This window comes from Plecotus auritus (assembly GCF_963455305.1).
Source record: "Plecotus auritus genome assembly, chromosome: 8".
NCBI classification, from domain to species: Eukaryota; Metazoa; Chordata; class Mammalia; order Chiroptera; family Vespertilionidae; genus Plecotus; species Plecotus auritus.
The window spans coordinates 72,446,079-72,469,252 of NC_137782.1; the positions used below are offsets into that span (position 1 = coordinate 72,446,079).

General features: G+C 37.8%; 1 protein-coding gene across 14 annotated transcripts in view; it reads left to right on the forward strand.

The window, feature by feature from the left end:
• The window catches only part of PLCB4 (phospholipase C beta 4), a 400,050-nt gene that overhangs the window by 15,179 nt on the left and 361,697 nt on the right, over positions 1–23,174 (forward strand). For 11 of the 14 annotated variants that reach the window (XM_080683992.1, XM_080683985.1, XM_080683990.1 and 8 more), the window contains exon 2: positions 11,589–11,643. The exons of the other annotated variants lie outside the window; for them this stretch is intronic. The gene's annotated coding sequence lies outside the window, so the exon portion shown is untranslated. The remainder of the gene's footprint in view (positions 1–11,588; positions 11,644–23,174) is intronic. 14 annotated transcript variants of the gene reach the window in all.

Sequence of the window (23,174 nt, forward strand, 5' to 3'; positions counted from 1 at the left end):
ATCTCTCTCCCCCTCTCCCTTCCTCTCTGAAATCAATAAAAATATATTTTTAAAAGCTCCCGAAAGTGTTAAGATATGTCAACATTTTATATAGGAATTTGGTTTTATATAGCACAAACTTACCCACAAGAAAGAGTTCATTTTCTGAAGAATCCTTAGCAAAACTGAAGGTTGGGCTTGTATTACTGGGGCTGTGACTCTTTGATTATTATAACCACAACATCTGGAGGAATGTGTCTTTTCCTTTGAACAAAATGATATGTTCAGACTTTTTTTTGGAGGAATGTTATAAAAGGTGTCCATTGCATGACTCATTTGGAGTGTAAGAGGTGATATAAATTCAATTATCATTGAATTTTTTACCCTGTCTGCTTTACTCACTTAGAACAAATGACCATGCAAAGAGTTGGGCAAAGCTGACGTGCCAGAAGAAAAAGTGATCATCTGAAACTCATTTTGTCTAGATTGAAAAGGCCATACTTTATGCCTGAGGATCCCACAGAGGGAAAATACCTTTTTAAAGTTTTCTTACAGCCAAAAGCGGTTTGGCTCAGTGGATAGAGCGTCGGTCTGCGGACTGAAAGGTCCCAGGTTCGATTCCGGTCAAGGGCACGTAACTTGGTTGCGGGCACATCCCCAGTAGGAGGTGTGCAGAAGGCAGCTGATCGATTTTTTCTCTCTCATCGATGTTTCTAACTCTCTATCCCTCTTCCTTCCTCTCTGTAAGAAATCAATAAAAAATATATTTAAAAAAAAATAAAGTTTTCTTACATGTCTTGGGAAGGAAACCAACATTTTTCAAGTGCACAGTAAAGGGCAGGCATTCCACTAGGTACTTTTATTTGGGAAGTTGATGGTTTTGACCATGTAGGTTGGTTGCTTTTGTGTTGAATGAGCTCAGATTTGAGGCACTGGTTATATGAAAAAGGCTAAATGTGGTGAAGACCTAGGGAGAGGGTGGGAGCAGGGTGGAGGGTTATCAGTGGGGGAAACAAGGGGACACCTGTAATACTTTTAACAATAAAGATAAATTAAAAAGAAAAAGGGAATTGGGAGAAGAGACTTGTAGCTGGAGATTCTCTTAGTTGACAAAGTGTCCTTGAGCAAGTCATCTGTCTCATTTTGCTTATTATCTCTTAAGTGAAGAGCTTAGGCTTGTATAATTCTTTCAGATTTACACTTTTATCATCATGAAGTGTTCCTTTTTGTCTCTAGTAATACTTCTTGTATTGAAGTCTTTTTGTCTTGTATTAATTCAGCTATTTTTTGCTTACTCTTTGCATGTGTGGTATAACTTATTCATTTCTTCCAACCTATTTTTGTGTTTCTATTTAAAGTGTTTCTCTTTGTAGTGTGTGAGTAGTGTGTTTTGCTTTTTAAAATTATTTTTTAAAATTTTTATTTAAATATTTATTGTTGAAAGTATTATATATGTTCCCCTTTCCCCCCCAATTGACTTCTAGCCCACCCCCACACCCAACCCCAAGCCTTCGCCACCCTATTGTCTGTGTCCATGGGTTATGCATATATGCATAAAATTTCTTTGGTTAAAAAAACCTATTATTATTATTCTATCTTAAGTTTTAGCAGGAGTTAAAGTTTTAGCAGGTATATCAAATTATTTTGATTTGCTATATCTTCTCAGATTTTTTTCTGATTTAACTGTACAAAAATAATCTTGAATGGGTTGGATACTTATTAGTGTAACTAGTTTGTTGAAAGAGTGAGTCACTTTTAGTAAGACACAACAGAAAATAGCTTGATTCTCCTCCCACTTTTGCTTTGGATGATATTTTTGGCAGATCCCATGGCTTTTGAGTCATTTTGAAGTACTAGAACAATCTAATTTTCAAATATTAGGAAAACTGGTACAGTATAAGCTAAAACTTTTAATTTTCCTGTTCAGTTTATAGGTTCTCCTCTTTCCCATTCTCTGGCCTGACCCCTGGCTTGGTGATCATCAGTAAGGAAGAAAGTTCATTTCTAGTTTAACTCTTCTCTCTGCTCCTCCTTCTACCCAGCATCTCTGGCCCCTCCAGAATCGGCAGGGGCAGAAAAGAGGTCAAGGCTGCTGTACTCAGCTGGTGGGCATGATTCATGGCCAGTTCTTCTTCATACACACCCTAATGAGTTCTTCAGTGATCCCATGCTGGGTCATTGACACCATGCCATTATTGGATGTATACAGTGCAAATCTTGGGTAACCACTCATGATCTTCAACTCCTATCCTTTGGTGTCAATGACCCAGCATGACTGTAGTGTCCCTAAGCCCCTGTCCAGGCAGCCCACATGGGTGGAGACGTTTCAGGATCACTACAACCTCACTGTCCTACATAGTATCCATTTGATCTCCAGGAAAACTCACATTAGCACCATTAAACTGAAGTGTAGCCCATTTCCATGTTTACTGAGGCTCAGTTGCCTTGCTCTACTATTGCAGGCAGCATCCAACAGGCTTGAGGGTTCCAACCTTGCACATGCCCCACTGAGCAGGTTATGAGGTTCTGCAGGAGACTAACAACCAGCCAAGGAATAGAATAAAAGCCTCTCTGGTTACAGAGAGTCCCAAGGTATGAAGGGTTGTTTTAGGCAGTTGTTCTGAGCTGATAGGGAAGGAAAGGAAACCAGTCTTTTCTCCTGAGAATTCTCTTTGAAGAAGCATCTTCTGCAATGCAAGTTCTGCTCATACATAGACTGCAGAGGTGACCTCTGGACTGGTTGGCCATGTGTAGCAAATCCTAAGGTCATGTGAAAGGAACTCATCTCCTATTGTCTTTATCACAGAGACTTTAGCTGGAAAGTTGTAACAATAACAGACTTCCCCTTCTACTTAAGAGAAACTTGAAATTATTGGCTCAATAGCAAGATGCATAGTAAAGTGTTATACTTTAATCTACATTTATAACTTGTGAACTACCACACTGTAATCTCCCATCACAGTAACAAGAAATACTAAGTACAAAATACATGTTTAATGAATCAACTTATGGTGATTACATGATATTGGTCTCTGGGGAAAGTAAGGATGACCAAATATAATAAGAGAAGTGAGGTTTCTAATGTGCAACATTCTTTACTTAATTTGGTTAAACAATTGGTCACTTAAATGGAAAAATGAAATGAAAGTTGGTCATGTTGGCAAAGGTGGATAAAACCCAAAACTGGGTTGATAGTCATCTCTGGTGGAAATCTCTAAACAGTGCATATCATATATAAATTTTATATGTAATATGTGTATGTGTATATATAAGTATATATGTATATGTGAATATGTTTATATGATGTACATATACACACATATATACATTTATAATCCTGATATAGCTGTCAGAGAAAGCAATGACATATGAAGGAGTTACCTCAAACGTATTTTAAGAGTTGGCAAAGAATAAATAGCACGGATAAAGGAGAATGGTTTGGAACAAGAAACATGTTTCCTAACTTTTGGAGCAGATACAAATGAATATAAAATGTACGTATCAGTTTATTGGTTAGTTTATTTTAAAGTAGAAAATAACCTTAAAACATTTAATGATTTTGTATTAGAATCTATAGGTGATAGTATAAGAAGTCATTTTAATGTTATAAATTTAATTTTGACTAAAGTTATTTATCAATGATTTTCAAAATACATTAACATGTATTATTTACTACACAATAGTGATTTATGTGAATAAAAAGGCGCTTATATCTCAGTAATGTCTACGACTTAAAAAAAACTTTGGAGTTTATAAAAGTAATACATGATCATGCTAAAAATATTGGTGAATATCTGAAAAGCACAAAGAAAGCAACAAAAGTACTACTAGTCTAATCATAAATAGATAACATTACAGGCCAGAATGAAAAACACCAGATTGCTTTTTGTTTATTGTTACATTTATTTCTATGAGTTATAAAAAATTGTGTTGCTTTTTTTTTTCATGGCAGAACTTCCTCTGATCTATATTTAATCAGCTCCCTTATTTTTCTGTTAAAGACTAAGAAGAATTCCCTTTCATGGCTAGCCTTTATATGTAGGAAGCTGTACCAAGATTGTGTCCAGTATAATCAGAAATCTGCTAAATATAACTTTATTTGTAGAGTGGATTTTTGTGTAATTTTTTTTGAGCCTTAGTCAGTTGTTAAGAATTACTTTAAAATGCAGAAAGAGAAATAAGGAAAGTGAACTATTGCATAAGAAAAGAGGTATTTAAACACTTAAGCCTGCTTTTAGTTCTAGCCCTGGAACTGCCTATGGCAGATAATTTCATGTGGACCTCAGTATTTTATTTTCTCAATGGCACAGTGTCTGTTTGATTGAAGGGTCAAATGCAAGGGGGAATGTAAATGCTTTTGGCCTGTTTTGGGGGGCATACTTGAAGCAAGGTAAGCGTTCATGAAGGAGTCCTAAGGTTAGAAAGCTTGGAGCTTTGAGCCATAGATTTTAAAAGGAAAAGTTTTGTATAGAGTTCTACTTTAGATCTTATCAGGTACTGTCTTTGTAAAACTAGCTTCATTCTGTTTCTTTCATTATGAAGCCATCTTTTAAAATCATTAGCCTTAGGTGAAGAGTGAACACTTTGAAAAATAACTTTAGAGAAGAATAACTGTGAGTGCTATGGTGTGATATAATTGAGAATACTATTTTTCTCCTGTATCATGGGAAAGTATTAAAATGGGTTAGAAAAGCCCTGACCGGTTTGGCTCAGTGGATAGAGTGTCGGCCTGCGGACTGAAGGGTCCCAGGTTCGATTCCGGTCAAGGGCATGTACCTTGGTTGCGGGCACATCCCCAGTGGGGGGTGTGCAGGAGGCAGCTGATCCATGTCTCTTTCTCATCGATGTTTCTGGCTCTCTATCCCTCTCCCTTCCTTTCTGTAAAAAATCAATAAAATATATTAAAAAAAAATAAAATGGGTTAGAAAAAAAAATAATATGTTTATTTTCTTAGAGATAATTCATCCATATTATGGGAAGAGACTTAACGTCTTTAATACTAAATCATGATATTTTCCCCCAAAGATCTATGCATGGAAAATTTAAAAATAAAAGATAACTAATAGAAAGGGAGAAAAAATGGAAACATGCTTTATCACATAGCTATCCCCAAATAAGTTTGGCTTCTAACACATTTCCAGTATTGTTTATAATTTGCTGGGTAAGTTAACCTGAAATGGCAGAGCAAAGAGGCTCATGTTTAGGCTAAAACCCTGAGGCTAACGTTTCCATCTTTGCAAGTACATTAAAGACTGCACACGTATTGCATACAAATAATAGCCAAATGTTTCGGAGGCGGTGAATCTATTTCTTCTCCATGATAATTTATGAAGTTGTTAAATTAGGTTTCTTTGGAGTCATAGCAGTTTATTTCATTAAGTTGTTTACTGGATAAATATTTTCACTAAACTTTTCATCAACTTCAAAGAGGTATTATTTATTCAGTAAAAAAAGTGTGAGGATTCTATTGCAAAATGCATTTGTTTTTATTTTTCTTTGTAGGTCTCCTCCCCTGCCCCTTTTGGTTCAAATGAGTCTATTATTTTAAACTAGAGACTCGGTGCACGGAATTTGTGCATGGGGTTGCAGGGGGGTCCCTAAACCGGCAGTTGGACATCCCTCTCGCAATCTGCGACTGCTGGCTCCTAACTGCTCGCCTGCCTGCCTGCCTGATCGCCCCCCAACAGCCCCCCTGCCAGCCTTTGCCCCCCAACTGCCCCCCTGCTGGCCTTTGCCCCCCAACTGCCCCCCTGCTGGCCTGGTTACCCCCCAACTGTCCCCCTGCTGGCCTGGTTGCCCCCTGTCCAGAAGGAAGTTGGACATCCGGAAGATGTCCGGTCACCTGGTCTAATTAGCATATTACCCTTTTATTAGTATAGATTGCTTCAGTAGATCTGCTATCTCGTATGCATAGAAGCAGTGCGTTTTGTTTGTAAGCCCACCCATCCACCGGGTTTCCAAGATATTGGTGCCATCCACTCTGTAAGCAAGGCATGAAAGCCATAGGGCTTGTGTGTGATATGCACAGGGAGGGGGCTATTGATTTCTGAGAGAAACGGGAGCTATAAGCTCTTAAGTTTATTTTGTATCATTTCTAAGTCATATAAATACGTGGTAGCTTTTAATTTTTTTTACATGATGTAGGCATGTAGAATCTTTGCCATATTTTACAGCTATAAGATGAGCTAGAGAAGGTCACTATCTGTATCATGTAAAATATCTGGTTTCTTACATGGCCAAACAGTAATTGTGTTTGATGTTACAGTGGACCCTCACTCTGCAGATACTTTTGCATCCATAATGAGAAGGTTCTAGTGAGTGTTTTTCAGATATTGTACATGTACAATTTATAAGCAGTATTTGAGTAAAGACAAAAGTGAGGAAGCAGCATGGTAAAGTAGAAAAGTGAGAGCTGACTTTCCTGAGTTTGAATATTGTGCCTGCCTTTTACTAGATATATGACCTTTGGTGAGGTCCTTAGATCCCTCTGAACTTGTCCTCATCTGAAAGAAAGACCCTAGTTGTGAAGATTAATTAAATACTAGGTATAAAGTGCCTAACATATCAGCTGTCATATGATAGCCACTTCATTAGTGTAGGTCTTTTCTTTCTATAGACAGTTGACAATTAAATATGTCATGGTGGGTCAGTTGAACAGTTCATACATCTCATGATATTTCCGGAAAGGATGCTCCCAGATTTTTTTTTTTTTTTAGGATTGAATACTTTTCATCAAGTATCTTGGAAGAGTAATCTGTATGTTTTGCTCATGCATTAATTTATTCAGCATTTGTCAGTACTTGTTATATGCCAGCTTTCATCAACTCTGGAAGTTTATATTCTATCAAGAGAGTTCATATAAGAGAGGAATGACTGTATAATTTTTTTAGAATTATTATTTTTTTAATCCGTACTAGAGGCATTTTTTTTTTTTTTTGGAATAGAGAAAGGGAGAGAGAGAGGGGGGGGAGAGAGAGAAACATGGGTGCGAGAGAGAAACACCTATTGGTTGCCTTACGTATATGGCTCGACTGGATATTGAACTCCCAACCTTTTGGTGTATGGGACGACACTGCAGCCAACTGAGCCACCCAGCCAGGGCAATGACTGTGGAATTTTAAGTTCCACAGAAGGTGCATTGCTGAGGCCCTGTATTAGTGCAAAGTAGCTGCATCTGAAACATGACAACCCTTAGAGGTATCAGTCTATTCTTGTTTTCTTAGAGGTGTTTCATTTCTGATGTTTATTTTAGCCATACCTCTAAATATTTTCTTTTCTTTGTGAGTCATACAGATTTTGAAGACTCAAGTTGGAAGAGTCTTCGTTTTTTTAAACCCTGTGGAATAGCTTTGCTCGCTTTTTCTTTGGTCATCATTTTCGTTTGTGTCCCTAACAGGAGAGTGCAGTGGTAGAAGGATGAGTGGCTTGTTGTTTCTTATGGTTTTCCTGGTAGCTGCTCTCCCTTAAGCGGTTGGCCTTTTAGTGTGAGGCATCCTCTTGACAAGTGGAAACTGTTGATGAAGTCAGTGATGATTACATAACTGTTATTGGACAGTTATGTGGAGCATCAGAGTTAGTGGAAATAGCAGTTGTTTCTGAGAACACAGCCAAGGAACGGGTTGGGGAGGGGAGATAAATTATATCTGCTGTTTGTTAGAATATTTTTGGCTGTGAATTTATGGAAAGCAGCAGCCTAAACTCACAGAAGCTTGTCACTACTAACATGAAATGCAAGTTTAGTAATCTAAACATTTTGGGCAAGTGTAGCATCTCAGGGATGCCACCAGAAAACCAGGCTCCCTCTTCCTTTCCCTCTTTGTTGTCTGCCTTCTGTCCTCATGGTTATGAAATAACTCTGCACCACTTAGTAGCTATTCTCAGGAAAGAGGAAAGGGGATATGTTCATAGTATGAGAATAAACTATCTCAGGGATCTCTCTCTCTCTTGCATCTCATTAGTCAAAAATGCATCACATGCCATGCTAGCTGCAAGGGAGTCTGGGGAACTAACCATTTTAACCTGACCTATTGCAACCCAGAAGAAAATCAAGACTATGAATATTAGTTAGACAAATAGTCATGACTGCATATATGGGGCTTTTATTTTTATCGTTTCTTGTAGCCTTAGGTTTAGATTTCATGATTTGGTAAGCAGTAGTTGCCACCTCATTCATTCATTTATTTGACAAATATTTATTAAATGCCTAATACCTTATAATATACCATAAAAATTCATGGATGAGTATGGAAGTTAGCCACTGAAAGCTTCTTTTAGCTCATGTAGTAAATTGCTGGAACTGTGATTTTCAAATTGAAAACAAGTGAATTTTGTTTAGCTGACCTCCATCATGCAACTTGTTCATAATTATTACCCACATACTCCCTTCTTTGACCCTTGATCTTTTTGCAGATAAATTTGGAAGCCTGCCTCATAAGGCCGAGTTGCTCTGGCTTTCCCATTATATTCTCTTTCCCAGGTTTTGTGTGCTTATCCATTAAGTTAGACAATTGCGCTTTTCATAATTGGGTATTGTTATTTTTTCTTTTTATTAGAAAGGAAACAGATTGTTTTAAGCCAGGAAAACTTAAAAAAGAAAACAGAAAACCATCAACTACATTTGTTTTTTGTAATCATCAAATCTCATGTTAGGATTCAGCAGTCTTGTGCATATTCTATTCAGAGGGAACCCCGGTTTGTTCTTGCCCCTGGTTCACTTTGAGGCTGGCTTGCACAGATACACCAGGTTCTTTCCTTAAACTGTGTTCAAGGTCAGATTTCCAGTAGTGGGTCAATCAGTCAAATTCCTAGGCTGTGAGAATGATTTTACTTGGTGTGACTTTTCTTTGTTGTGAAAGCTGAGTTCTAGCCTCATGTGATTTCTTATAGTCTCTTTCAAATTCTAGCCAGATTAGGGGTATCATCTACACCAGTGGTCGGCAAACTGCGGGTCACAAGCCACATGCGGCTCGCGAGCCATGGTTTGCCGCTCTGTTGACTAATGAGTTTGCCGACCACTGCCCTAGGGGCTTAATCACAAGGAACAACAACAGCCTGTAATTATTGGAATTGAGAGTCTAGGTCAGTGGTCAGCAAACTCATTAGTTAACAGAGCTGCAGTTTGCCGACCACTATCTATACAGTGCCCATCTTTGGGCTGTTTCACAGCAGTAGATGACTCAGGTAGCCCAAGTGGGTTATAAATCTGATAGTTTTTACCTGTGACCCCAAATTTTGCACTAAGAAAGACTATTTTTTATTGGTCTCCTCGCAGACCTCTTGTTTAGAAAGTTTTTGCTCATGAAATAGATTACATTGATAGTAATTATAGGTTATCACTTTCCCTGCTTATATTAATCAAAGGCATATTTAACTATCCACAGTATTCAACAAGCATGAGATAACCAGTATTCCTATGTTGATATCACTTAATTCAAAGCAGAGATACTTGACATAAAACAATGCTTGCCCTGACCGGTTTGGCTCAGTGGATAGAGCATCGGCCTGTGGACTGAAGGGTCCCAGGTTCGATTCCAGTCAAGGGCATGTACCTTGGTTGCGGGCACATCCCCAGTAGCGGGTGTGCAGGAGGCAGCTGATCGATGTTTCTCTCTCATCGATGTTTCTAACTCTCTATCCCTCTCCCTTCCTCTCTGTAATAAACCAATAAAATATAAAACAAACAAACAAACAAACAAACAAAAAACAATGCTTTATTGCAGTTAAATATATACCTCTTATTTGGCTTGTGAAATATTGGAAGGAAGCTTCAAGGCCATTATTACTTCACTTATAAAACCATAACTGCAGGCTGTTCACTTTTCCTCGTGTGGTACTTAATGACCATCTTTTAACTTTTGGGAAAATTTTAAATATAACAAAATTATAGTGAATATCACAGTGAACCTTTATATATCCATCATTAAACCTTCAGATAGCATTACTAAGCCATCATTAAACTATAACAAAACCATGGGCACTTTGTTTCATCTGTTACCCATCAACAACCCCAACTGCATTGTTTTGAAGCAAATCCTAGCTTTATTATTTGTGGATGGCCCATTTATGAGCTGAAAATCTATAAGCTCTAAGCTCTATCCCAGTTGTTGTTATGCCATTGATTATGATTTGGCTCCACGTGTGACTGTTGACCCATGTTTCTATATCAGTCATCAGCCTCTCTTGCCTTTCTTTTGTTAGCAGAGTTGACCTGCCTCTGAAATTTCAGAAATAGAATAGACAGCAATTACTGACCCTAACTGCACTGTATTGGCAGTGAGAGCCCAAGCAATGCTGGCTAATAGCTGAAGTGAAGAAAAGCAGGAGAAAAAATGGCTCCAGATACTGGCTTGCTTGGGGGAGTCCACGTGGCAGATTGGTGTTGCTTCAAAAGAAAGAGGTTTTGGAGCTAAATGTGGCCAAGAAGGGTTGTACTCAACCTTGGCTATATGCAGGTATGGATGTGGGTGCAGGATTCACACTCCTTTCAGTAAGGTGTTGGGAAAATTTCTTACTTAAAGTTTACCAAGGGTCTTTATTGTCTGAAAAGGAGGTGGTAACTGAAGCAACCACCAGCTAATCTAGGAGTCCCCTTTTGACGTGTGTGCGTGTACATTCCTTGAATTTACGCACTGGTAGTCATTTCAAGTCCTTGGAGCTTTTTTGGGTCAGAAATCTGGCCATTGTTTCTGAACCTACACATCATTATTCCTATTGGAAGTTAAATTAATTTTCACAGGAAACCTGGCATGCCAGCGTCAGAGTCAGGATTTTATTCTTGTGGACATTATTCCATTGGTCATTTTAATTAGATTTAATGGAAGTGATTTATAATAGTAGATGGTTAACTTCTTTAAAACCAAATCATTTATTTTCTTCTTTGGGCTTGAACATATAAAATTAAAATATTAGGATATTTTAATCTATACCAACACATAATTTTGAATAGAAAAATTACACTTAGTGTTTGTTTGTGATTAGCAAGTTTTATGTCAATTATTTATTGAAAATAATAAATGTAAAATAAAATCAGATGGATCCTATTTTGATTTACTTTTCTTTATATATTTTTCTTGATCTAAAAGTCTTAGCTAAGAAAAATAGAGCCCATATATGTGCTTATTAGCTTGGACAATAAAAGAAAATTCAACAGGAGACATCAGCTTATAATTCTGTTACCTTCTTTTACCTATATAGTCTATTATAACCACTTCACTTCATTTTTCCAGTGGGAAATAGAAATAGAAGTGGAGTTCTATACATTTATTTCTTCATTTATACATTTACTTCAAGGACTTAAAATATTTGAGTATAGTCATCGGAATAGATATGAAGGAAATATTTCAATGCTAGTTTTGAAAAATTCCCTTTTACTTTTATCCATTTCCATTTGCTTTTACCCATTTGCTCCTTAGAAATCAAATAATTGGAATAAAAACTCTTCAAAATATATCATTTGGATAGAAATAAATATTTTAATTCTGACTTGAAAGTTTTCCATTGTTTAATATTGTACATGAAACCATGACATGAGAAAATTTTGGCAGGTCTTTAAAGTTCACCTTTGCGATTCTGTTATTAGTGGATAGCCTTTCTTCTTTTTCCCCCCACAGGAGAAGACGGGTTCTCTGTGATCTGGAATCCTGAAATGTGATCTTCCTTAAAAAGGTAGGCGTATGTCCTTATTAAAATTAATTTGTGACTTTCAAAAATTGTGTTATCTTGATTAAATTGCAACTTAGACTCTTTAATCTGGAAGCAAGTTTTATGCTGCTAATGCCTGCCATTGTGGTTGATTTAAAATCTCATATTCAGCTTCCTAAATTCAGCATTGAATTTTCCAGGCTTTTTAAAGAATGACTCTTCTGAGCGAGTGTTTGATGTCTACTGCAGTCTACATGTGATGTGTAATAAGTGAATGTCTCTCAGTAGCTACATTTTTTTTATTGAAATAGATTAATTTTAGCTTATCTTGATGAAATATGGTCCTCTTTTTATTTCAGTGGGTGACATCATTCTAGGAAGCCCAGAGAGTTGGGAAGTAGAATATGATCTGGCCTCTAAAAGTTGTCATATCTTCCTATTTTTTTTTTCCTGTGAGATTTGTTTTCATAGTGTGAATTGTGATTTGCTTGATACTTTATTAGCTGTAACAAAGTTATGAGCATTCTTTGGTTTATGGCATTTTTTGTAACCTATCTGGGCTCTTCAAGATGTTTCTAAATTTCATGGGCTGAGCTCCGAGCCCAGCAGTTGTTTTACTTTCATCTAATAAATTTTACTCTGAAAGGTGTGCTTGGGGATCTTGATTCTGACAGCATCATGACCAGAGCAAGGCCTACAGAGTCAGGGAAGTTCTGGGCACAAGTGCCACAGGATCTCTTCTGAGATTCTGTGATGTTCCAAGATCACAGAGGACAAATGAGACCTTGTGTCACTAGCCTCCAATGTTTCCCTTTGGTCTCCTCTCAGGTTGTAAGATTTGAGCTCTTAGACTGTTTCTGGGCAGAGGGTTTATGGTGTAGAAACATTTCTTCCTCGTTTTATAATGTGGTGGTGATGGGGTCTTTCTTTATTCTTCTGTCAGCTTCACAAAAGTGACTGTTCATCTCCAGCTGTCAGTGACCTTGTCTAGCTCAAGGCCACTTCCAGCCTAGGAATAGCTCAGTTCTCCTCTCTGACACAGCTCCCAAGCTAGCTACCCATATATTACTAATAAAACTTCACCTACCTCTTGATGGTAAAAAAGAATTAGACTAAGTTATTGGGAATCTAGCATGAAAAATAAACATGCTTTCTAATCTCTGAATTGGAAATAGAGGGCTTTAAGCTAAGGTGGAATATTTGGCCTACCTAAGATAAGCTGAAACACCAGTGTAAACTCAGCATTTGGACATCAGTACTACAAGAGTGTATTTGAAAATAGAGACATCAAACTGCTAATTTGTTTCAGAAATGGACTTAAAAAAAATCTGTTGTATGCAGATAGATGAATTACAGGGAAATGACTGCAAAGTGACTAAGTAAAGGCTTGTTATATATTTTTTTCTCAAATTATTTCTTCAGATGTTGGCTTCAAAGATGATACAGAGACACATGAGTTAATCACAGGCAGAGAGTGGGGATGCTTTTTGATGAAATGGTGATAGGAAAGGACTTGGTGAACATAAGAGTTATAGGAAATTCAAATAGTTAGACCTTGATCGTTAATCTAAAAGGATAACTGGGCTTAGCTGCAGCATAAATAATTATTACCTATCTGCTACTAGATATACATTGAAAAATTTGACTTCAAACATTATGAAAGATGTTTTTTTCTCATTTCTCTAACTCTAATCTAAAGACCCTCTTGTGAACAATGTCCCACATCTCTGCAACATATCGGCCGGACATTTAGAGACATGTTATTTAAAAGCAAGCTCCTAACCTGTGTGGGCCACAGAGCCCAGGAGACTATGGGATATTGTAAGAGGTCTTGGAGCCCATGGTAGTACCAAGGATGGTTCACGTTCCATGTGTATATGACTGTTTGACAATTCTCTGTAGCTGCTGCTGTTCTGAAGAAATGTACATGAATATAAAGTGTTACTGTATTAAGAGGTGCTTCTTGACATAATGTATTTTCTTTACAGGAGTTAATGCACAACTTGTAAAAGATTATTAATTCGTTTGACATTAAAAATGGGTCATTATAGCCTGGCTGGTATTGCTCAGTGGTTGAGCATCAACCTAAGAATCAGGAGGTTAACATTTTGTCGTGTCTGCAGTAGACACTTGTCACCAATTGGGTTGCCCAGCATCTGAATATTTTTCCTGAATTGGGGGAAACCCATCATTGTATGAAATGGGTGGGTGAGAGTGCCCTTGTTCCTTTTAATTGCTGAAACAGAAATGCCCACTTTTGTGTTTTTCCTGACATCTGCCAGCTAGCAGGAGCACAGGACTTACGGTCTGTCAAACCTGGGATTGTGCCTCTGGAGTGATTGATGGCTTAGAATTCTGCCCGTCTGGTGCATGCAGCAGTACTGGTGGCCGTGTACACAGCTAGTTGTGGTGACCAGGGCCAGCGACTTTGGTGGTAGGTGTGACAGAGTTGACTGTTGAGAAGAAAAGAGAAATGCTAAGGAAAACAGCTTTTCTGCATATGTTAGGAGGCCAGACTAGCTTCACCTATTCCAACTAACATTTTCCTTTACCTGGAGTAATAATGACAGGATAATTAAAGACCATCAAGAGAAGCAGATATCAGTGATTCATGAAATTAGTCATAATACTGGTAAGTAAGACATCCTGACATTCTTTTAGGGAAATAAATCATTTCATTAACCTTTAATAAAAAGAATGCATATCTCAGAATTACAAACATCCCACTTTGGCTTAGGAGTGAAACAAGTCTTTTATTTTTATTTTTTGTAGAGATTGTTTCTTCTGCTCAGATTCTAATCAACACCATTGCCTGTGAACAATCACATTTCTGATTCTTAGCGGCTAGGTTGACTGGCCTGTTTTGTTTGTTTTCCAGAACAAGCAGACTGTGCCATATTGTTTTACATGGTGTTTAAGCATATTGTCTGTTCTTCCTGTGTACTGCTTCCCTACTGTGGTGCACACAGCAGCTGTGTGACCATCTGTGTCAAATCTGGGACACCTCTCCTAAACCCCATGCTCTATCTTTTTTTGTTCCTCTTGTTAGATGCCTGTGATTATGAAGTGTAGAGGATGATCGAGAGATAGTATTGAAGAAACCTGGGTCTAAATTGTTGCATGAAGAAGGTCTCTTCACTAACCAGGAACACTTACCTACATGTTTCTGCATAGAACATATTTGATGATCATATGTGCAGTTTTCCCACTAATAACTCGGTACAATAGAAGAAATATAAATTATGTGAGCATGAGAGGAAGAAATAAATTTCTATGTGTTGAACCTTTATACATTTTTTGGATCTATTTGTTACAGAAGCTGATATTAGCCTTATACACTCTCATTTAGATATGTAAATGTTACCATTTCTTCTTATCAGTTATTTGCTGACGTTTTTCTTTTTTTAGTTGCTCATTATCCAGAATCTTCCTCTGCATAGTAGCTACTGCACAGTAGCATGTGTTAAACATAGTTATGATGAAGCTATTGGAGAAGCTAGGACACATATTTCCCTATATAGCCCCATATTGCTTATAGATAGACCTAAGAATTAGAAGACAGATTTATGTCTTATTAGAAAAACAATTTGCTAGTTTTGTAAAATGGAGATTCAGCATTTTGAGTGACTTTTTAATGAAGATTGTGGTTTCGGAGTATCCAAATTTAGTGACTAATTTTCATTTCCAGGTGTAAGGGTTTCATGTAGGCTGTAGAGGCAGATAGTGAAGGTGGAAAGGATGCTATGAAGTTATCTTGGATTAAAGCAGAGGAAGAAAGTATGTGATGCTCATTCAAAAATCTCCATGTATAGGTCCAGAGATCCCTTTGCATTTGGCATGATGTGTAAATGATTGCTTGGCAGAGTTGAGGTGTTAGGGATTTAATGTTTCTATTTTTTAATTTACTGTGTATTGACTAATAACATTTTCCTTTTTTAAAATGTAGAAATAGCCTCTATGTGCTTGTGAGGTTATTAACAGAGGTTTTATGTATGCCATATATATTTTTTGAGTCCTGTGGGGGGAAAATACTTAATAAACACATAAATATTTATGTTAATAAATTGTTTCTGTTGACTTAGTATACCTCCATTTTCCCTCCTTTAATAATGAAAGAGCATCTTTCAAGTGCTATGTAACAGCTTGAGCAAAATATACGATATTTTTAGTGTCCACACTGTGTAGCTTGTGACAGATGATTTAATATCTCCTGCCATATCTCTACCATTTCCAGGCACTATTCAGGAAGATTATTATGAACAAAGTAAAAGGTTTGCACAAAGGAGCCACATGACTGTCACTTTTATCTAAATTATGAGGTGATAATATTTACATTAAGGACTTGTTCTTGTAGGAACCCATAACCTCACTCCTATTACCTCTACTTTTCTTAAAGTCTGTTCTTCCAGTGTACTTTTTTTATTTTAACATATTGATGTGTACTCTATGCCATTGAAGAGAGTATATCTTGAACTTTTTGGTCTCAGGCTCCTTTATACTCTTAAAAATTATTCAGGATCCTGAACAGCTTCCGTGTATGTGGCCTATATCATAAATATCTGCCATAGTAGAAAGGAAGATGGAGACATTAAAAATGCTTATTAACTTTAAATACTAATAATAAATCAATTACATGTTAATATAAAAACATTTTTAAATGAAAAAATTACTGTATTTTGAAAATAAGTTTGGTGAAGAGAGTGGTGCTGTTTTATATTTTTGCAATTCTTTAATTTCCGACTTAATAGAAGGTATCTGGATTCTCCTATTTGCTTCTGTAGTCTGTTGAGAGATCAAGAATGATGAGGCCTCTGAAGAACTCCAACTTGGGAAAGAATGAGAGTTAAAAAGACAAGTGTTCATTTGCCTTAGTGTCATTGTGAAATTATGGTGCCCCAGAGGTGGTCTTGGGACCACACTTTGAGAACTGCTGCTGTATGCTGAATCCCTTCACCTTGTCTTTAGTGTCTCTAGTTTGGTCACATGTACTACTTTGTACCAGAGAATCCCCATCCAGTGAGTGTGGTTGTAGTAAGAAGTCAAGGATGAGAAAAAAACTGCATCATATATTAAAAGGTTCTATCTGCAGAAACCTACATCACCTAATTGATCAAATGCAAGCATTTAAAATACCAGTGTGTGTCTCTGTCTATATACCGTATTTCTCTAAACGAGAGGCATCTCAAAGTATTGATAATTTGGATTATGATCATTTACATTTGTGATGAGATGATGGGCATTTCCTAAATATTAGTAAATATATTTGTCAGATATAATGGTTTTTGAATAACAAACCAGTGCCATACAACAAGAAGTTACTTATTTATTACAATGGCTTAATACTTACATTATGTGTTATCATAGGTATTTCTCCTTTGTGTGTCTGGAGGTTAGCTAGGATTTGATTTACCTTGGCTGTGCTCCACTGGGCTTGGCTCCAAGCTGTGGGCTGGGGTTCTGGGTTGCTCCCTGTGTCTGTCTCTCTCCTGATATTTGCATGGGGCATTCTTCTGTGATGGCAGAAGTGTAAAAACCAACGAGGAGCCTTTAGTGTCTCTTAAGGCCTTTACTTGGAGCTGACCCACTATCATTTCAACTCACATACCATTGATAAAGCAAATCAAATGTTCAAGCTTGATAGCAATGTGACAGGAAAGTGAGAGGTGTGGGGATGGGTAGCGAGAGAGAAGAACAGTTGGCTTTGAAATATTCTAATCTACCACAATGTGCAATTCCAAATATTAGTAAATGACTATTTCTATCTAGGCAATTCTTACAGAAATAACTAAAGGTCTAAATTAAAATTTACATTTTAGGCTGCAATCTTCCTATTGATTGTATCTTCAAACTATCTAACCCTTCTTCCCCAATCTTACAGCGGCTTTTCAAGTTGCTTCTTGATCCTATTGATCTGAACTATTGTGAGAGTCTCTAAATTGGTCTCTGTCCTAGTAACTATTGCTATGCAACATACCACTCCAAGTCTAAGTGCTCAAAACCACGGCAGTATTGAATCTGCAGTGAGGGCAGGTGGAGCAGAGAGGCTTGTCTTTGCTCCTTGTGGCATCAGCCAGAGTGTCTTGACTGCACACCACAAGGTTCACTTCTGAGATGTTGGTCCCAGCTGGCAGTTGGGATCTAAGGGCCAGGAACCTCAGTTTACCTCCAGGTGGGCTGTGCACGGACTGCTTGGGCTTCCTCATAGCATGGTTGCTGAGTTACAAGAGTAAGTGTGCCCTTATTCACCCCCTAAAGCATAGCTCCCATTGTTCCCCATTTTCTACTAAACAGGAAACAAGTTCATTTTGCTACAGAATGATCAATTTATGTTTATTCTAATCCCTCTTTAGCTTTCCTTGTGCTCCAACCAAACTTGGGGCTTTTTCTCCTTTTGCCTTTGATCATATATTGTTGTTTTTTCCCTCTCTTCCTAGAATGTTATGCTGGTAATCTTTTCATATTCTGCCATTCTGTGCTCAAAGTAAATATTACCTTCTCACGAAGATTTCTATTCTTATGTAAAATGCCCTGTTTTCTCTTTTAGTAAATTTTAACTCTGTCTCCTTTAAAGACCTCCCAGGTTCTCTCTTATATAATAATACTAGAGGCCCGTTGCACGAAGATTCGTGCAATAGGCCTTCCTTCCCCTGGCTGCCAGCACCGGTTTTCCTCAGGCACCTGGGACCCAGGCCTTCGCTCTGACCACCGCCTTCCGTCTTTGCTCTGGCCAGAGCCTTCAGTCTTTTCCGCTCTGGCCCGAGCACCGCTCCTGTAGCTCCCTCCATCCCCCGCCCGCCCCCTCATAGCAGGCATCCCTTCCTGCCCAGCCACTCTGTGCCTGCATATGCAAATTAACCTGTCATCTTTGTTGGATTAATTTGCATACTCCTAATTGGCTGGTGGGTGTCATGGATGTATGGTCAATTTGCATATTTCTCTTTTATTAGTGTAGATATGCATGTGTATGTGTTTTATATACTCTAATAGAGTTTATGTCCCTTGAAGGGAGTCCATCTTTTTATATAACACTAGAGGCACGGTGCATGAAATTTGTGCATATGGGGGTCCCTCAGCCCGGCCTTGCCCTCTTGCAGTCCAAGAGCCCTTGGGGGATGTCCAACTGCTGGCTTAGGCCCGCTCCCCAGGGCCTAAGCCAGCAGTTGGACATCCCTAGTGCTGCTGGAGAGGCAGGAGAGGCTCCTGCCACCACCATTGTGCTTGCCAGTCGTGAGCCCTGCTTCTGGCTGAGCGGCACTCCCGCTGTGGAAGTGCACTGACCACCAGGGGGAAGCTCCTGCATTGAACATCTGCCCCCTGGTGGTCAGTGCACATCATAGTGACTGGTTGTTCTGCCGTGGGGCCGAATCCAGCTCTCCAACACCACCTGAGGGGTCTTGGATTGCGAGAGGGCATAGGCCAGGCCAAGAGACCCCATGGGTGCACAATCAGGAAGGGAGGAATGTGGGAGGGGAGGGACGTGGGAGGTTGGCCAGCTGGGGAGGGTCCATGGGAGGGCTCCAGGGCATGTCTGGCCCGTCTCACTCAGTCCCGATCGGACCCCATCAGCAAGCTAACCTACTGGTCAGAGCGTCTGCTCCCTGGTGGTCAGTGCATGTCATAGTGACTAGTTGACCGGTCAACCGTCTTCCCCCTAGTGGTCAGTGCATGTCATAGCAAATGGTTGAGTGGCCTTAGCATATCATTAGCATATTACACTTCGATTGGTTGAACAGCCGATCAGATGACCGGACACTTAGCATATTAGGCTTTTATTATATAGGATTAATCTTTAAATGCAGTAATATTTTGAAATACATGAAACAAGTGCTTGCTTTGAGAGTATGAATGGAATTAACAAAGTATGTTTACACTCACCTGAAAACCGATTGTTGACTAATATTGCTGTTTAACTATAAAATAAGTAAGTAAAACTACGCAATGACTTAACTACCAACATTAATGTCAGAAAATATTATTAAAAAGAGATTTTATTTGTAATAATGATAGATAACCATACAAAAGATGGGAGTATCTTACCTAGACGTGTGTAGGAACTAAGTGAGGAAAGCTATACAATTTAATCATAGGACATAAAATAAGTTGCAACTTTGTGGAAAACAATACTCTGTTTTTGGAAAATAATTCAAAAATATCAGTGTTTCTTAGTTAAACTACAAACACAATACAATCCCTATCAAACTGGGGAATTTGCCAAAATGATTCTGAAGTTCATCTGGAAGAATGAACCTATAAAACAAGAATTATAAGAAATATTTATCTCAGGTACTTGACATTGCAAATATCAAAGAATAATATGTCAGCGATGATTGAACAGTTGTAATGGTACAACAATACATCAATGAATAAAATATAGAGTCTATTTTTAGATAAGTATGTAAGGTAATTTAGTATGTGATAAGGTTGGCATTTCAAATTGGAAGGAAAAAGATGAATTATTCAGTAAAAGGTGTTGGGACACCTGCCTAGTCATCTGGAAAACTAAAGCAGAATCCATACCAAACACCTCATACAAAAATAATTCTAGGGGATAAAAATTATAAATGTAACAAGGTAAACTATAAATGTATGAGTAAAACATATGGATGGATATTTTACAATCATGTGGTGGGAAAGGCATCTCTAAGTAGAAATCATGAAGGCAAGAATTAAAAATTTTAAACAACACAAATCATTTTAAATCTTTTATTATTTTATTTTAGTGAAGTGGAATGCTATATGAACTTATTTAAAGGACATTATCTGGGGAAATATTTGCATAACATATGACAAACAAAGGCCTGATATTCCTAATGTACAAAGAGGTTTACAAGTACCTCTTACAGTTTTATCAACAACATGAACATCTTAATAGAATTATGGGAGAAAATATAAATAGGTAACTCATAAAATAATAAATATGGGGCCAGCAAACATTAAAAGTATGTGCAATCCTACTAACAATCAAAAGTGCAAATTAGCCCTGTTGGAGTGGCTAAGTGGTTGTCGGCTTATGAACCAGGAGGTCACTGTTGGATTCCTGGTCAAAGCACGTGCCCACGCACGATCCTCAGTAGGGGCGTGCAGGAGACAGTCGATCAATGATTCTTTCTCATCATTGACCTTTCTATCTCTCCCTCTTCCTTCCTCTCTGAAATCATTAAAAAAAAAGTGCAAATTAAACCAACAATGGTTTAGCTCAGTAACCAAAATGATGAAAAGAAAACAAAAACAAACCTCTACAATTGGTGATGGTGTGGGGAAGGGAGTACTGTAACATAGTTCTTCTCAAACTAGTGAAGGACTATTTTTCCCCAGTCTGTTTTTTGATTGATATATTGTAAAATACAGTAAAAATAAATAACCAGAAAAATATACAACATAAAATCTCAAATGTATTTCTATAAGATGTTCATCAGATATAAAATTACTCTGTCGAATTCCCATAAAAGTTTTTACGTTTGCTCTCAGTTTCTGAGCCTCCCCCATTGGGACCCAAGAGTGGATAGCTGCAGTCAGTGTCACTGTGGGTCACTCTGAGAAGCAGAGCTTTAATGCACTAATGCAGTGGATCCCAACATGGGGCACACGTCCCATAGGGCGTCAATTTGATTTTTAAGGGGGCAATTCAAGAATGAGTTATTAACAGTGATTTTTTTTGCATTTCTTATGGTTCTAGGGGCTTCATATACAGTGTGTAAATATATATTGTGACATATCGATGCATTTCAGTTCTCTATTATATGTTTTGAAACTTTATTTGCTACTTTTTGCATATCACTTCATATTCTTATTTTTTAAACAATTTCCTTCCTTAGTACTCCATCTGTCCTTTCTTTCTTCTGTTTTTCTCTTTCATGGATGCCATGTTCTTTGAAAGCTTGTTTAGACCAAGTTAATGGCCTTTTAGGCTTCTTCCACGTGAATAGGAGTTCACTTTTTAAATAATAAGAATTATATGTCACAGGGCAGGTATCAGGATTTTAGAGATGCCTAGGTGGGGCATGGCCAAAAAAGGTTGGGAACCACTGCCCTAATGGGAGAATACTCTGGTTCAGAATTTCTGAAGGGAAGATTGGTAGTATATGTGAGATTTTTAAATGTGCAAACTCTTCTATCTCTAGTAATTTATTTTATGGTTATAGTCAGATAGTTATATAATATTCCATCGCCATCTGTAATAAAGAAAAAGATGGAACCCAAGTACCCTTCAGCACGGCAATGGTTAACTAGTTATGATAGAGTAAGACTATGTAGTTATTACAAATAATTAAGAAAATGTATATTAGAATTTTTTATTATAGAAAATTCAAATATACACAGAAGTAGGAAGAACAGTATAAAGAATTCCCATACAACCATTACCCAGGTTCAACTCTCTCCCACTCATGGCCAAACTTGTCTTTGTCCCTTTGTGTTAGAGGTATATTTATTTACGTGAAAATGATCATGATCTTTTGCAAATAAAAAAGAGTAGGCTACAGGGGTGCATGTATTCACTCATTTAACAAGTCTTAATTGCATACCTACCAGGGATGACACTGTTTTAGGAGCTCAGGCTTCATAAGTGAATAAAAAAAGGATAAAAACTATAGCCCCTTACATTCTAGTGGGGAAGACAGAACAATAAACAATCAAAATTATAGTATATAGCTACTGATAGTAGTTGGAAAGAAAATCGCACCATTTTCACTTGTAGGGAATTCATGTGGTGTCTGAATGCATAATTATGGGAAATAAAATGACTTTTTAAAAATGGGTTAAAATGATTGCTTCTTGATTTAATAAACATTTGGCCCTCCCTCAGCACCCCCGCTCCCCTGACACACACACAATGCATGCATTCTAGTGCTTATCAAATTATGAAAGCTGGGTTCAGATAAAATAACAGGAGGGTTTTTTCTGGCATCAGCCGAGAGTTATTTGGAAAACAGGCAGAACAAGTTCAAGTGCAAGCCTAATACAGTGAAGGGGAAGCTTTGTGTGCCAGGCCCAGATGGAGTAAGTTCATTCTCACATAAATATTATCTCTTTGTTCTTGACAGGGCCGAGCTGCAGTCATTGTCTTAAGTAGCTCAGGGAGTTTCCAGTTATGACTCCAAAGCCTTAGTCTTCTGGAAACTGTCACCCGGCTTTATGTGACCCCAACCAGCATTGTGACCAGTGGGCCACTTAACCAGTTGAGGTGTCAGTGTTGTGAGTGATGGGTGTGGAGGGGCAGGATCACGTCTTCCAGCTTTTATGCACTGCGCATCTAGTATTCTCAAGTTCTTAGGCAAGTTTTCACACAGAAGCTTAGCAGCTCTTCTGTGGTTAATAAATGGATATTTCACAGCACTCAACTATTTTTGCAGTGTGTTAATTTGTACAACATTTGAAACCTAGCATAGAGTATACAGATGATGAGTTGTAGAATTGTGCACCTGAAACCTGTACAATTTTGTTAGCCATTGTCACCTCAATAAATTCAATAAAAAGGAAAAAGAAAAAAGAAAAGAAAATGAATGCAGCATCAAGGCTACCTTCAACTATTTTGTTTGCAATTGTTTATTTATTTT